The sequence below is a fragment of the Corylus avellana genome, chromosome 5, assembly GCF_965113065.1.
Source record: "Corylus avellana chromosome 5, dhCorAvel1.hap1.2, whole genome shotgun sequence".
NCBI lineage: Eukaryota > Viridiplantae > Streptophyta > Magnoliopsida > Fagales > Betulaceae > Corylus > Corylus avellana.
Window position 1 is genome coordinate 14,698,640 of NC_142494.1, and position 13,705 is coordinate 14,712,344.

General features: G+C 35.9%; 1 pseudogene; it reads right to left on the minus strand.

Annotated features, from left to right (window-relative positions):
• Positions 1 to 5,407: 5,407 nt before the first annotated feature.
• Positions 5,408 to 7,218, minus strand: LOC148585817 (uncharacterized; annotated as a pseudogene).
• Positions 7,219 to 13,705: the final 6,487 nt, after the last annotated feature.

A 13,705-nucleotide genomic window follows, 5' to 3' on the forward strand; every position in this document is an offset into this window, starting at 1 on the left:
TATTTATTATTATATAATCATATAATTTAATGATCAATTCATCATGTGATATAATCATATAAATTATAGTGATAATATTATTAAAATTAGAATGATAATACATTAATACTTCAATTGTATTTATAAGTAACACATTGTTTAATCCAATGCCAATTACTTAATTTGATATTATACGAATCACATTATCATTGTACATTAATAATATGATTCACTTGAATAAAATATTTGAATTATCATTGAATCATATGATTAAGTATTGATATTATACATTTATATTATTCATATGCATATATGTATAATTATAATTTATAACATATATAAACTTATAAGTTTATAACATACATTGGAACTAAGTCTCTAGGTACTTAATTGTTGTATTAGTATGAATTGGTATACTTATGACTTATGTCATATTATATATGTATAATTTGTTATTATATAATCATATAAATTAGAATGATAATACATTAATACTTCAATTGTGGTTATAAGTAACACATTATTAAATCTAATGCCAATTACTTAATTTGTTACTATACGAATCACATTATCATTGTACATTAATAATATGATTAACTTGAATAAAGTACTTGACTTTTCATTGAATCATATGATTAAGTGATCTTACACATTTATATTATTCATATGCATATATGTATAATTATAATTTATAATTTATATAGACTTATAAGTTTATAACATACATTAGAACTAAGTCTTTAGATACTTAATTATTGTATTAGTATGAATTGGTATACTTATGAGTTATGTCATATTATACATGTATAATTTGTTATTATATAATCAAATACTTTAATGATCAATTGATCATGTGATATAATCATATAAATTATAATGATAATATATTAATACTCAAATTGTGATTTAATTATCTAAAAAAAAATTGTGATTTAATGATCAAGTGATTATGTTATATATATAAATATTATTACAATTATAATTATAAAAATATATTATATAAAAGGGCGGTTAGCGGTTAGTAAACCCAATAACCCCTAACCGCTAACCGCTAGGCGGTTATAGTGGTTAGGCGGTTAAGCGGTTAGCGGTTAACTGTTATAGCGGTTAGCGGTTAGCGGGCGGTTTCTTACCAACCGCATTGACACCCCTAATTTTTTGACACCATTTCCAATAGTAGGTCAAATGTTTGGTCAATACCCATTGGTTTTCAACTTCGTCAACAAATGTTTGGCATGGTCTTTGTTCGAATATTTGAGTTAGGGTTGGGCTCAAACGTTTAATGGTCCCCTAGCTAACGTTCGGCCAGAAGCGTATTGTTGGTCTTTTGACTAATTTTCAAATAAGAGGTTTTTCTCCCAAAAAGGTTGCACTTTAATGATTAAAGTTCTTTAAAATTAAAGGGGTGTTTATTGATTCAAAACATGCAAGTGTTTGTTTTTAATAAATCATCTTCTTAGGTTTTGTTATTTTAGGGCTACATATTCTCCCACTCTTATAAAAATTTTGTTATCGAAATTTCAGTGTTTTGAAAATGCCTTTTGAAAGAAGGCTTGACGCTTTTGAAAAGATAACATGACATAAAATAATTTCAAAAGAGAAGTGAAAAAGAAAATAATATTAAACACTAAAGATGAACATAAATCAATTCATATATGTACATATCAAAATTGCCACTACTAGGGTGGACTTATAGTCTTAAAAACAGAACATAAGGAGAACAGTACAACTAAACGAGGCTACCGGGTGTCTCTAGGCTACGTCCTGTCAGGTCCTACCCTAAGAGGCTTCGTCTGACATGGCTCCATCCTCCACGGTCAGTACTGGTGCTGGGAACCCTGTAGTCTCCAACACTCAAGGGTGGTCTGGTGACCCGATCATAGATGTCCAAGATCCTCCCACTACAAAAATTATGTTGGTTAGTAACAGTAATTTAGTAACGTGTCACTAGGGTTAACATGTTACTAAAATTTAGTAACGTGTATATAGTAACGTGTCTGGCGTGTTACGAATTTGATTGTTGCTAAATCCAGTTTAGTAACGTGCCATAAACTGACATGTTACTAAGTAGTAACGTGTCAGTTTATGGCACGTTACTAAGTATTGCATAAAAGAAAAAAAAAATTTAAAAATTATTTTTTCCAAAATTTGTTTATTTGTACACTTGATTGTCAACATATATCATCAGTTGCTATCAACATACATCCATTTCTCAAGTCATATCACATTGTCCACAACATATACCCATTTCATGTCCACAAAAATTGATATATATACGTCATTGTCCACAAATAATTATAACTATATACATATATATTAACAAAACCTTAACATACAACTTAAGTAATTCTCGAGTACATTACGTACAAACACCCCAACAAAAAATTTGGTAAACACCATCATAACGTCATTGTCCACAACATATATCCCAACATTGTCTACAACATATATCCATTTCATGTCCACAAAAATTGATATATATATGTCATTGTCCACAAATAATTATAACTATATACATATACATTAACAAAACCTTAAACATACAACTTAAGTGATTCTCGAGTACATTATGTACAAATACCCCAACAAAAAATCTGGTGAACACCATCATAACAGGTCAACTTCTCCGCACTCACTGTAAATGATTACACAACAATTAGTCAGCAAACAAACACTCGAACAATCAATCAGGAATCATCAAGTCCTAAGCGATTAACTTCGTCAAACTACACAAACGTCATACTTAACACTATTTAGGTTTAGTGAAGTGAATGAACAGACGATAAATAACTTCAACGCTATCGCTACACTGCCAACACACACCTCAGGGTACAACACTATAGTTTCAATGATAATCCATTCAAACTGTGAAAATGATCTAAAATTACAAAGCATATATATGATCTACGCGTATCCAGCATTTCCACAACCGCAATACATATTAATTTGTATTCCTAATTTTCAAGTATTTAGAGTTAAGTATATACGCTATTTATAAATATTCGATAATAACTTGCCTGAAATAAGTCATATGTATACATATGGGCTTGCTGAACCAGTGGTACAATGTCTTGATAAGCGAGACTTTTGTCCACTCGGGGTCCGTTGTGGGTATTCCTTTTGATTGTCATCCTCAGCTTCTAGCCTTGTGTCATCTACACATATTACAGTATAAATGTGTTATACACATGCATGTGTTCAAAAAGAATACAAACAAAGTGTAATTACCAAATAAATTTATTAACTATTAAACTGATAGTCATTTAAGAAGTTACTCGTATTACTTTAAGAGAAACAAAAACTAATATAGTTTTACCTGGTCCGCTAGCTACTGAGGACCTCACAATCGGACGGACTGGGGACTCTAAGTCCTGCGGAGCTCTAACATTGGTCACCTCTGGCTCAGAGACATGTCTCGAGCCCTCAAGCACACGAAGTCGAGCCTCATACGCCGCCATCTGTGCAGCCATCTGTGCGGTAAACTCCGCAGTAATCTCAGCCCTCTGCTAGGCCAACTGTGCAGCCATATCTATCCTGTGCTGCTCCCGTTCAGCTCCGAGTGCTCTTTCAATCATTTGCGGGACATTGGGGCTTCTTGGGTTCTCTGAGGATGGTTTATAGTAAGAGTAGATGTTGCCATGCACAGGAAGAATATTCTTACTAACCCCCCGAACATGACCCGCATATTCTGGCTTAGAGTTGTGCATTTGGGCGTATACGTCATTTGGTGCCCACCGAATAGTCCCATGAGGAGCGTCGTCTACCAATTTTGCAGGATCGTTTTCCACTAGCTCCTCCATCAACAACTGTATGTTACATTACATCCAATTATTGTTATTTATGTGTTAATCCTAAATAAATTTCCTATACGCAAATACAAATAAAAAGATGAAGGGTGTAAACAACATACAACTCTCTCCTCGACCACCCGATTTGGGTAGGTACCGTCTGTCTTTCAGTGGGTCTTGATGTAAGCCCTAGCTCGCGTAAAAGTCTTGCTCGTATTAATTAGTTGCAATTAAAAACCCATAACACGATCCATATTAGTATGTATATTAAATTAATGATGACATATATATGTATATAAATGGTAAATGATAGACATACCTTTTCATTGCATAACCTTGCCAAACTCTTCGAGCCAGTGCAGTGTGGTGTGTTATTCTTGGCTCGTATCTCTTTCATATGCTGAGCAAAGTCCTACATGTACACAACACATATACGTTATTAATTTGTGACACATCTTCATAATATTAAACCGTTATTGAAACTACACAATTAAAATTAACTTAGTGACCTACTTGATATGCTGGATCGCACCATTGCTCCAATAATATATCCACGTCGTCCGTGTTGTACTCTTTAAGGAGCTGGGACATCCTTTGCTTCACTATTGCAGGCGTCTCACCTCGTTGAATACGGAGTTTCGCTCTAAAGTCATGTCTCCAACGCCTCAACTTGTTGCCCATGTCACGGAATGTGTCCTTCTTGATCGCCGTAATGTCCAACCTAGGCGGGATATAAAACTGCGTCTGCATAAGTTTGAAATTGAGAAATTATGACACATACATTATACTTTCCCCATCAACTAATCGGTTCACACAATAAGTAAAATAGCTGTTATGTACAGTTGATTGTAAATTGAGAATTTCGTGACGTTTCACATACCATCAATGAGCTCCACAAGTCCTCCTTCGTGTTGTCAGGTACCTTCACCCAGTAATCAGATATCCTAAGGAAAGCCCCGCCCTTGACAGTCTTGCCCATCATCCGTCTAAATTTTGACCCGCTTAGTCCTACTGGCTGCCACGATCCGTTATACTCCATCACAATCCTTTTCCCGAGGGGGATGTCTCATACCTTGCGCGACGTATTTATATGCAACACTTCAATATTATTTCGTGAATCTGCATTGATGTTTAACACACAAAAATAAAAAAATACCAACATTGATCGGAAGTGAATGTTTATATATAGAATAAAACATATAAACAAATACATACTTATTTCAACATTGACAACCATACATATTTATCGTACGAACCTCATTGACACCCAACACTTGCCCAGTAGGTCCAGCAGGCTGGCCCTCCAATAAGTCATCTGTCTCATCCTCAATGTCCTCATCAGCCCACACACTATCATCCACGCTTGCTCTGCTATTTGGCGGGCGATCAAAAAAGTCGTGCAGCAAGCGACCAATCTGGGTCAAATTCGCCGGCGGGGATTGCAAATCTGGAGATTGTCCGAACTGGGTAAGGCCTGTCCGACGAGATGGGTCAAGCAAATCTGGGTCTATTTGACTCGAGGAGCCTGGAATATCTTCAACATTGAAGATATAATTGTGTGTCGCAAGGGGTTGCTCGTCTACATGCTCTGAAAGCATCGGTCGATACCCTGGCTGCTGACTCAGTAGCATAGCAATGTCCTACGCCTCACTGTCATTAGGGTCGAACAGTCTCGACCCACGTCCACCTGTAGTCTGTCGTGCAGAAGATGGTGTCCCTCGTCCTCTTTTTGTCCTCCCTCGATTACTCATAGTACCCTGCGAAATAAAGGAGCGCGGGATTAGTAATCTATACAATGTATCAGATATACAATCAATGTTTAAATCTACGTTATCAAACCAATGAATGACAATCAATGTATAAATAGATAACAAAACCAAACATGTACACAATATTGAAATATAATATGATAACATACGCTTCGATCGGTGCTAAATCTTGTCGAACGTATTCGACGTCATCTTGCGGATCAACAGGATCTCTGTTCAATAATAATGGCTCATTCTCGTGGTAGTTGACATGATCATCATGAGGCCCTTAGCCCTGACCAACATCGTATACGTTTCTAGGTTTTGTCCTTACAGTACAAGCCCAATCTAGGTTCCTTTCATCTTTGACGTAAAAAAATTGTTCCACTTGAGATGTCAGCACATACGGTTCATCAGTAATCAACTCTCCCATATGGACAAGGTTTTTAAAGTTCACAAACGTTAAGCCATACTTGTCCACCTTGTATCCCATGTCCAATGTGTTGTCCGCCCAATCACACTTAAACATAACATACTTCGTCCTGTCGTAATACTCCACCTCAAGTATTTGGGTTAGCTTCCCGAAGTATATTTCGCCATCAACAGTCGGCACGCACACTCCACTGTTCTGCAACCTCTTTCCCACATCATGTGCAACCGTACGAAACAACTTGCTGTTCACAACATATCTATTATACTGGACTGCTGAGATCATCGGCCCTCTACAATGTATTACTAGTTTCTGACCCATTTCATTCCTACGTCGATCGTCCAAACGATCGACCTGCGAGTATAATATAATGAAAGTCGCACAGTTAGTGTGATGAGGGAATAGCAAATACAAGAAATTTAATAGGCACACGTGACATTACTCTTACATAGTCATGGTACCAATGGCAAAATTGCTCAACATGTTGGGTTTCCAACTGATCGTCCGTCAGTCGCCCCCAAATTCTGGGTTCTCTAAGTGTATCCATGTGCATCCTACAATTTCAAATTTAATATGAAAATCATAAGATACAACTAAGGGTGTAAGATAAATGAACATTCTATGCTATAAACCGACTTACATTCGTAATTGGAGAAACTCGTCCGAGTTAAACATAATACAACGGTGGATCTGAGTCAATGTGCGTTTGTCGAGGTCGACTCGTGTGCTCGCCCCTTTAGACCCATCCGGGTTTCTTTGCGGCCTATTGTAAAATGTCGGTACGTTATCTAAATAATGAGAGCAAAACGTCACCAACTCAATTGCAATATACCCCTCTGCAATGCAGCCCTCAGGAGCCGCTTTATTTCACACATTATATTTGAAACCCCCAAGACTCCTATATATCAAAGCAGTCAATCATTGGATTTAGTTGTTTTTAAATAAATGAAGAGCGAAAAAATGTAAGTCTTGCGTCGAATTAACTTTACCTCTCTTCCGGATACATCCACCTATATTGTACAGGTCCACCGAGGCGGCATTCACGGACAAGATGCACGACAAGATGAACTATGCTCGTGAAAAACCCAGGTGGAAATACCTGCTCCATCTTGCACAAAGTGATATAGACATCACTCTCAATACGGTTCATATCCTCTGCAGTCAATGCCGTCGAACAAATGCCTTTGAAGATTGCAGACATTTCAACAAGAGGTCTAACCACTTTATCTGGCAGTGATGTGGCACGCAATGCAATAGGGAGAAGTTGTTGCATCAGTACGTGATTGTCATGGCTCTTCATTCCCGAAATCAATCGGTCTTTAAGATGTACACACTTGGAAATGTTCGAGGCATATCCGTCGGGCACCCTAACATTTCGAAGAACTTTCAAGAAACTAGTTTTATCTTCATTGGACATTGTGTGGCAAGCTGTGGGCATATAGATTATCCCATCTGTCGTGAACGGATGAAGTGTAGGTCTCAAACCCATTTCTTGCAAGTCCTTACGTGCTTCAAGGTTGTCCTTTGTTTTCCCTTTGATACCCAATAGTGCCCCTATTATGTTGTCCATCACATTTTTTTCTATGTGCATAACATCAAGATTGTACCGTAATAAATTATCTTTCCAGTACGGCAACCTAAAAAAAATTCTTTTCTTCTTCCACACTACATTATCATTATGAGTCCTCTTCCTATTTGATTTATCAATGGGCTTTGACTTACCGGCGCTCTCATCCCCAAATACCATCCCTTCTAACTGTTTTAGGATTTCATCTCCACTTGGCACATCGGGGGCACATTCTAGTTCTTGGCTACCGTCAAAAGTTCTTTTGTTCCGCCTCCACGAAAGATCCATGGGCAAGTATCGCCTATACCCCATAAAGCAAAATTTTTTCCCGTGTTTTAACCGTCTAGACTTTGTTGCATGCATACAGCAAGGACATGCCTTTCCACCCCCAGTGGGCCACTCGGACAAGTTTTCATATGCGGGGAAGTCATTAATTGTCCACATCAGCTGTGCTCTGAGCATAAAATTCTTTTTCAGGGAGACATAAAATGTTTGTACCCCTACATTCCATAGTTCATGTAATTCTTCAATTAAAGGTTGCAGGTAAACATCTATATTCATTCCAAGTGAACTTGGACCTGGAATAATCAAAGATAATATAAAAGAAGTTTGTTTCATGCACATCCAAGGAGGCAAGTTGTTTGGTACTAGCATTACAAGCCAAGTACTGTGGGATGTCCTCAAGTTTCCAAAAGGATTAAACCCATCTGAGGTGAGGCCAAGCCTTACATTCCTGCTGTGCGCTGAAAAATCCGGATATAAATTATCAAACGACTTCCACGCTTCACCGTCGGCCGGATGTCTCAACACACCATCTTTTGTGCGGCCGTCTGCATGCCATCTCATATGGAACGCGGTATGCTACAACATAAACAACCTTTGTAGCTGTGGTATGATTGGAAACCACCGCAACACTTTCATTGGACGTCGCTTACTCGACGTTATGGGCTGCCCATCCTCGTCTAAATAGATTTCATCCTTCCATTTAGATTCTCCACATTTAACACATAATTCTAAATCCTTATTGCCCTTCCAGAACAACATACAGTTATTACGACAAGCCGGTATCTTCTCATACCTGAGTCTCATATCCCTTAGAAACCTTTTCGCCTCATATGTATTACCGGGCAAACCCCCATCATCTACAGGAAGCAACTGATTGATGAAATCTAGAAAAGCAGAGAATATCGTATTACTAACTCCACCCACACACTTCAAGTTATACAAATGTACAGTAGCACTCAGTTTACCGTGTTTGGTCTTCTCATGAAGTGGATGGTTCGCGTTTTTAAGTAAGTACTCATACTTTCGTACGTCACATTCATCGTCTTCATCATGCACAATGTGTTCTTCCTCACCTTCCACCTCGACCTGACGCTCACAATTGTATTCCCTGACTTCGTGCATGCCAAATAAATCACGCAACAGGTTGTGCATATTTCCACCTTGTTCTCCGCTTTCACCCGCATGTACAGTCGGATGGTTCAAATGAGCGTCTTCAACTGGAGCTCTTACAGGCTTCTCGCCGTGAAAAATCCATTGTTGGTATTGTGGCCACATTCCTTTCCCTTCTGTCAAGTGCTCATAAACCAACCCTGGCGGGTATTTCCTGTTGTTTCGACACATCTTACAAGGGCACGCAATAAGTCCATCTGAAGTTCTACAATTCCTAACTGCAAAGTCTACAAATGATTTACACCCGTCTCTGTATTTCTTCGTACCCCTAGACTTCGTTATCCAACTCTTGTCCATAGCGTTACGACGTACATTAAGTAAGTCGAGGTTAGTTTTGTAATAACCATATCGAAAATATTGCCCACTAATTAATTTAACTACATTTGTTATGAGGACCCTAAACAAAAGTACTAAATTGAAAATAAAAAAATGAATAAATGTGGAATGAAGATACACTAGCCTCAACCATTCAAGTAACTTTTACAGTATTCAAGGAAAATACACTACTCTCTTCCAACATCGGTTGGTGGAAGAGAATAAAAAAATTTAATGGATCACATGCTAGGATTCCCATTTAATAATATTTGTCTTAATATTTGTTTTAACTTTTTTTAAGACTCCTAATATGCCATTCAAACTAGGGGTGCAAAGGCGGCTACGGTTAGCGGTTAGTGGCAATAACCGCTAACCGTAACTGCCTTTGCGGTTAGTAGATTTCACTAACTGCAACCGCTAACCGCCTAACGGTTAACGGTTAGCGGTTAGCGAAATAGATAACCGCCCGCTAACAGCTTTTTTAAAATTTGACTTTTTTTTTTGGGCTTTCTAGGCTTTCTTTAGGGCTTTTTGAGCTTATTTTTTTGGGCTTTTTTTTACCCTCATTTTTTTTTCTTGTATTTTTAATATCTTCTAAATCCTAAATTCCTAAAGTATCTAATAATGCTTTAATTAAATTGTAGACTTGTAGTTATAAGTAATATATTGTTTAATTCAATTGAATCAATTGTGATTATCATTGTACATGAATCATATGATTAACTTGTAGACTTATGACTTATGAGTTATGTCATATTATATATGCATTATTTATTATTATATAATCATATGATTTAATGATCAAGTCATCATGTGATATAATCATATCAATTATAGTGATAATGATGAGAAGCAACAAGCACCATTAAAGGATCCATTACATGTTCCAGTTGGGCCTATTACTAGAGCAAGATCCAAGAAGGTCAAAGAAGCACTTAATGGGCTGATTCAAGAGATTTGAGCTGATTCTAAAATGGGGCATTCCAAGCTTGGCCCAAAGGGAGATGAAGGCGTAATAAATTTGATCCAAGCTATTCATGGAGCAAATTGCACAAAATTTCCTTAGCAATGGCATGGATTAATGGTTGATTATGGCTAATTGACTATCCAATTACATACCAATTAATTGGATGATTGACTTGTCAAATTATATGCCAATTAGTTGGTTGATTGACTTACCTATTTCAAGACCTTCCTTAGGCGTGATTTAATTGCCAATCTCAGTCTATTTTTGGCATGGAGGAGCTGCAAATTTCAGACCAAATCAACCTTAATTTTAGGCTTTTATTAGTTAGTCCTTTTTTACTTTATTTACTTTTCAATGTTGGAACCAATTTAATTTCATTTCCATAGCAAGAAGGTAGTCATATTTTCAGCCATGCTTTATAAATAGCATGCACTCATTGTAATGGAAATGATGAATGAAAATTAAAAAAAAAATGTGAGGCTTGCGCCTTCTTTTGGTTCTTCAAAGAACTTGTGAACTTATCAAGGATTCTTCCTTGTGGCGTTCAAACTTATATACCTTCGGTTCGCGTTTCATTTATAAACGTTGGGTCGATAGTTGTTACTTTATACCTTTGGTTCGCGTTTCATTTATAAACGTTGGGTCAAGGTTTTTTATCAAAATCTGCATTTTAGCTTTCTTGGGTCCGTATTCCAATATTGTTGTTGGGTCTCAAAGCAAGTCGATTGAGGTTCGCATCAGATAATATATAAATTACTAAAATTATAATGATAATACATTAATACTTAAATTGTGTTTATAAGTAACACATTGGTCATTGTTTAATCCAATGTCAATTACTTAATTTGATATTATACGAATCATATCATTATTGTACATTAATAATATGATTTACTTGAAGTCTTGAATGAAATATTTGAATTGTCATTGAATCATATGATTAAGTATTGATATTATACATTTATATTATTCATATACATATGTAAACTTATATAGACTTATAACATATATAGACTTATAAGTTTATAACATACATTGGAAATAAGTTTCTAGATATTTAATTGTTGTATTAGTATGAATTGATATACTTATGAGTTATGTCATATTATATATGTATAATTTGTTATTATATAATCAAATGATTTAATGATCAATCTCATGTGATATAATCATATAAATTATAGTGATAATATATTAATACTCAAATTGTGATTTAATTATTTTTTTAAAAAAAATTGTAATTTAATGATCAAGTGATTATATGATATAATTATATAAATTATAGTGATAATATATTAATACTCAAATTATGATTTAATTATTTTTTTTAAAAAAATTGTGATTTAATGATCAAGTGATTATGTTATATGTATAAATATTTTTATAATTATAATTATAAAAATATATTATATAAAAAGGCGGTTAGCGGTTACGGTTAGTAGACCCAATAACCGCTAACCGCTAACCGCTAGGCGGTTATAGCGGTTAGGCGGTTAGCGGTTAATGCGGTTAGGCGGTTAAGCGGTTGACGGTTATAGCGGTTAGAGGTTAGCGGGCGGTTTTTAACCGCCCGCCTTTGCACCCCTAATTCAAACAATAATATCAAGAAATCAACCAAAACCCCCAAGACTCCTAATATGCCATTCAAACAATAATATCAAGAAATCAACCAAAATCCCCAAGACTCCTAATATGCCATTCAAACAATAATATTAGGAAATCAACCAAAACCCCCAAGACTCCTAATATGCCATTCAAACAATAATATCAAGAAATCAACCAAAACCCCCAAGACTCCTAATATGCCATTCAAACAATAATATCAAGAAATCAACCAAAACCCCCAAGACTCCTAATATGCCATTCAAACAATAATATCAAGAAATCAACCAAAAGCCTGAAAATTAACAAATAATATGCCATTCAAACAATAATATTGGAAATCAAGCAAAACCCCCAAGACTCCTAATATGCCATTCAAACAATAATATTGGAAATCAAGCAAAACCCCCAAGACTCCTAATATGCCATTCAAACAATAATATTGGAAATCAAGCAAAACCCCCAAGACTCCTAATATGCCATTCAAACAATAATATCAAGAAATCAACCAAAACCCCCAAGACTCCTAATATGCCATTCAAACAATAATATTAGGAAATCAAGCAAAACCCCCAAAACTCCTAATATGCCATTCAAACAATAATATCAAGAAATCAACCAAAACCCCCAAGACTCCTAATATACCATTCAAACAATAATATTAGGAAATCAACCAAAACCTCCAAGACTCATAATATGCCATTCAAACAATAATATCAAGAAATCAAAAAAAAGCCTAAAAATTAACAAATAATATGCCATTCAAACAATAATATCAAGAAATCAACCAAAACCCCCCAAGACTCCTAATATGCCATTCAAACAATAATATCAAGAAATCAACCAAAACCCCCAAGACTCCTAATATGCCATTCAAACAATAATATCAAGAAATCAAACAAAAGGCTAAAAATTAACAAATAATATGCCATTCAAACAATAATGGTTGCAGGAAATCAAACAAAAGCTAAACAAATTTGAGAAATTAAAATGGGTTTTTTTTCACTCCTATACCAAATTTCTCAAACATCAAATTTGAGAAATTTGAGTATATAGCTGCAGTATAGTATTGGAGAGGGAAAGAGTGTCGGAGAGTCACCTGGGTTCGACGCCGCCGGAGTGACAGAGGCCGCCGGGAGGGAGACAACGCCGGCCAACGTAGAAGAGAGGAAACGAGCGGGGGAGAGAGGAGGCAGGGCGCACGCGTGGGAGGAGCTAGATGCAGAAATGCAGCAACGCCGGAGAGTGAGAAACTCCGGAGGAGAACCAAACGGCCGGAGGAGGAAGAGAGAAAAAAAATCACTATTTGGGAGGGGATACACGGTGCTGGCGCGCTGGAGTACTGGAGGGAAAGAAAAGGAAGAAGAAAAAGAAGAGGGAAAAAAGAGGAGAAATTAATTTGGGGGAAAAGTCGTCGTGCGCGCAATGGTGTTTTCAAACTAAAAAAAATTTAAGTAACTTAGTAACGTGCCACGTGTGGCACGTTCCTAAGTTGCTTAAAAATTTTTATTTTGATTTTTTTTTTTTTAAAAAAAAATATATATATATATATATAGTGTCAAAAATGTATATTGTGTCGAAAAAATATATATATATATATATATATATATATATAGTGTCGGAAAAACGCTTGTTGGACTAGGATTTTATTCTGTAAAAAATTGTGTCGGAAAAACTTCTTCCATCTGGATGTATAAAATTGTCATATACAGAGACTAAAACTATATTGTTTCGACTTGAGGGAACAAACTTAAATAAATACATAATCACATAGAAATATATAATTTGTCTTTTACATATTATAAGAAGAATTTTAAAACTTTTGGGGCCCCCCAATGGTATATGTGAGTCCGC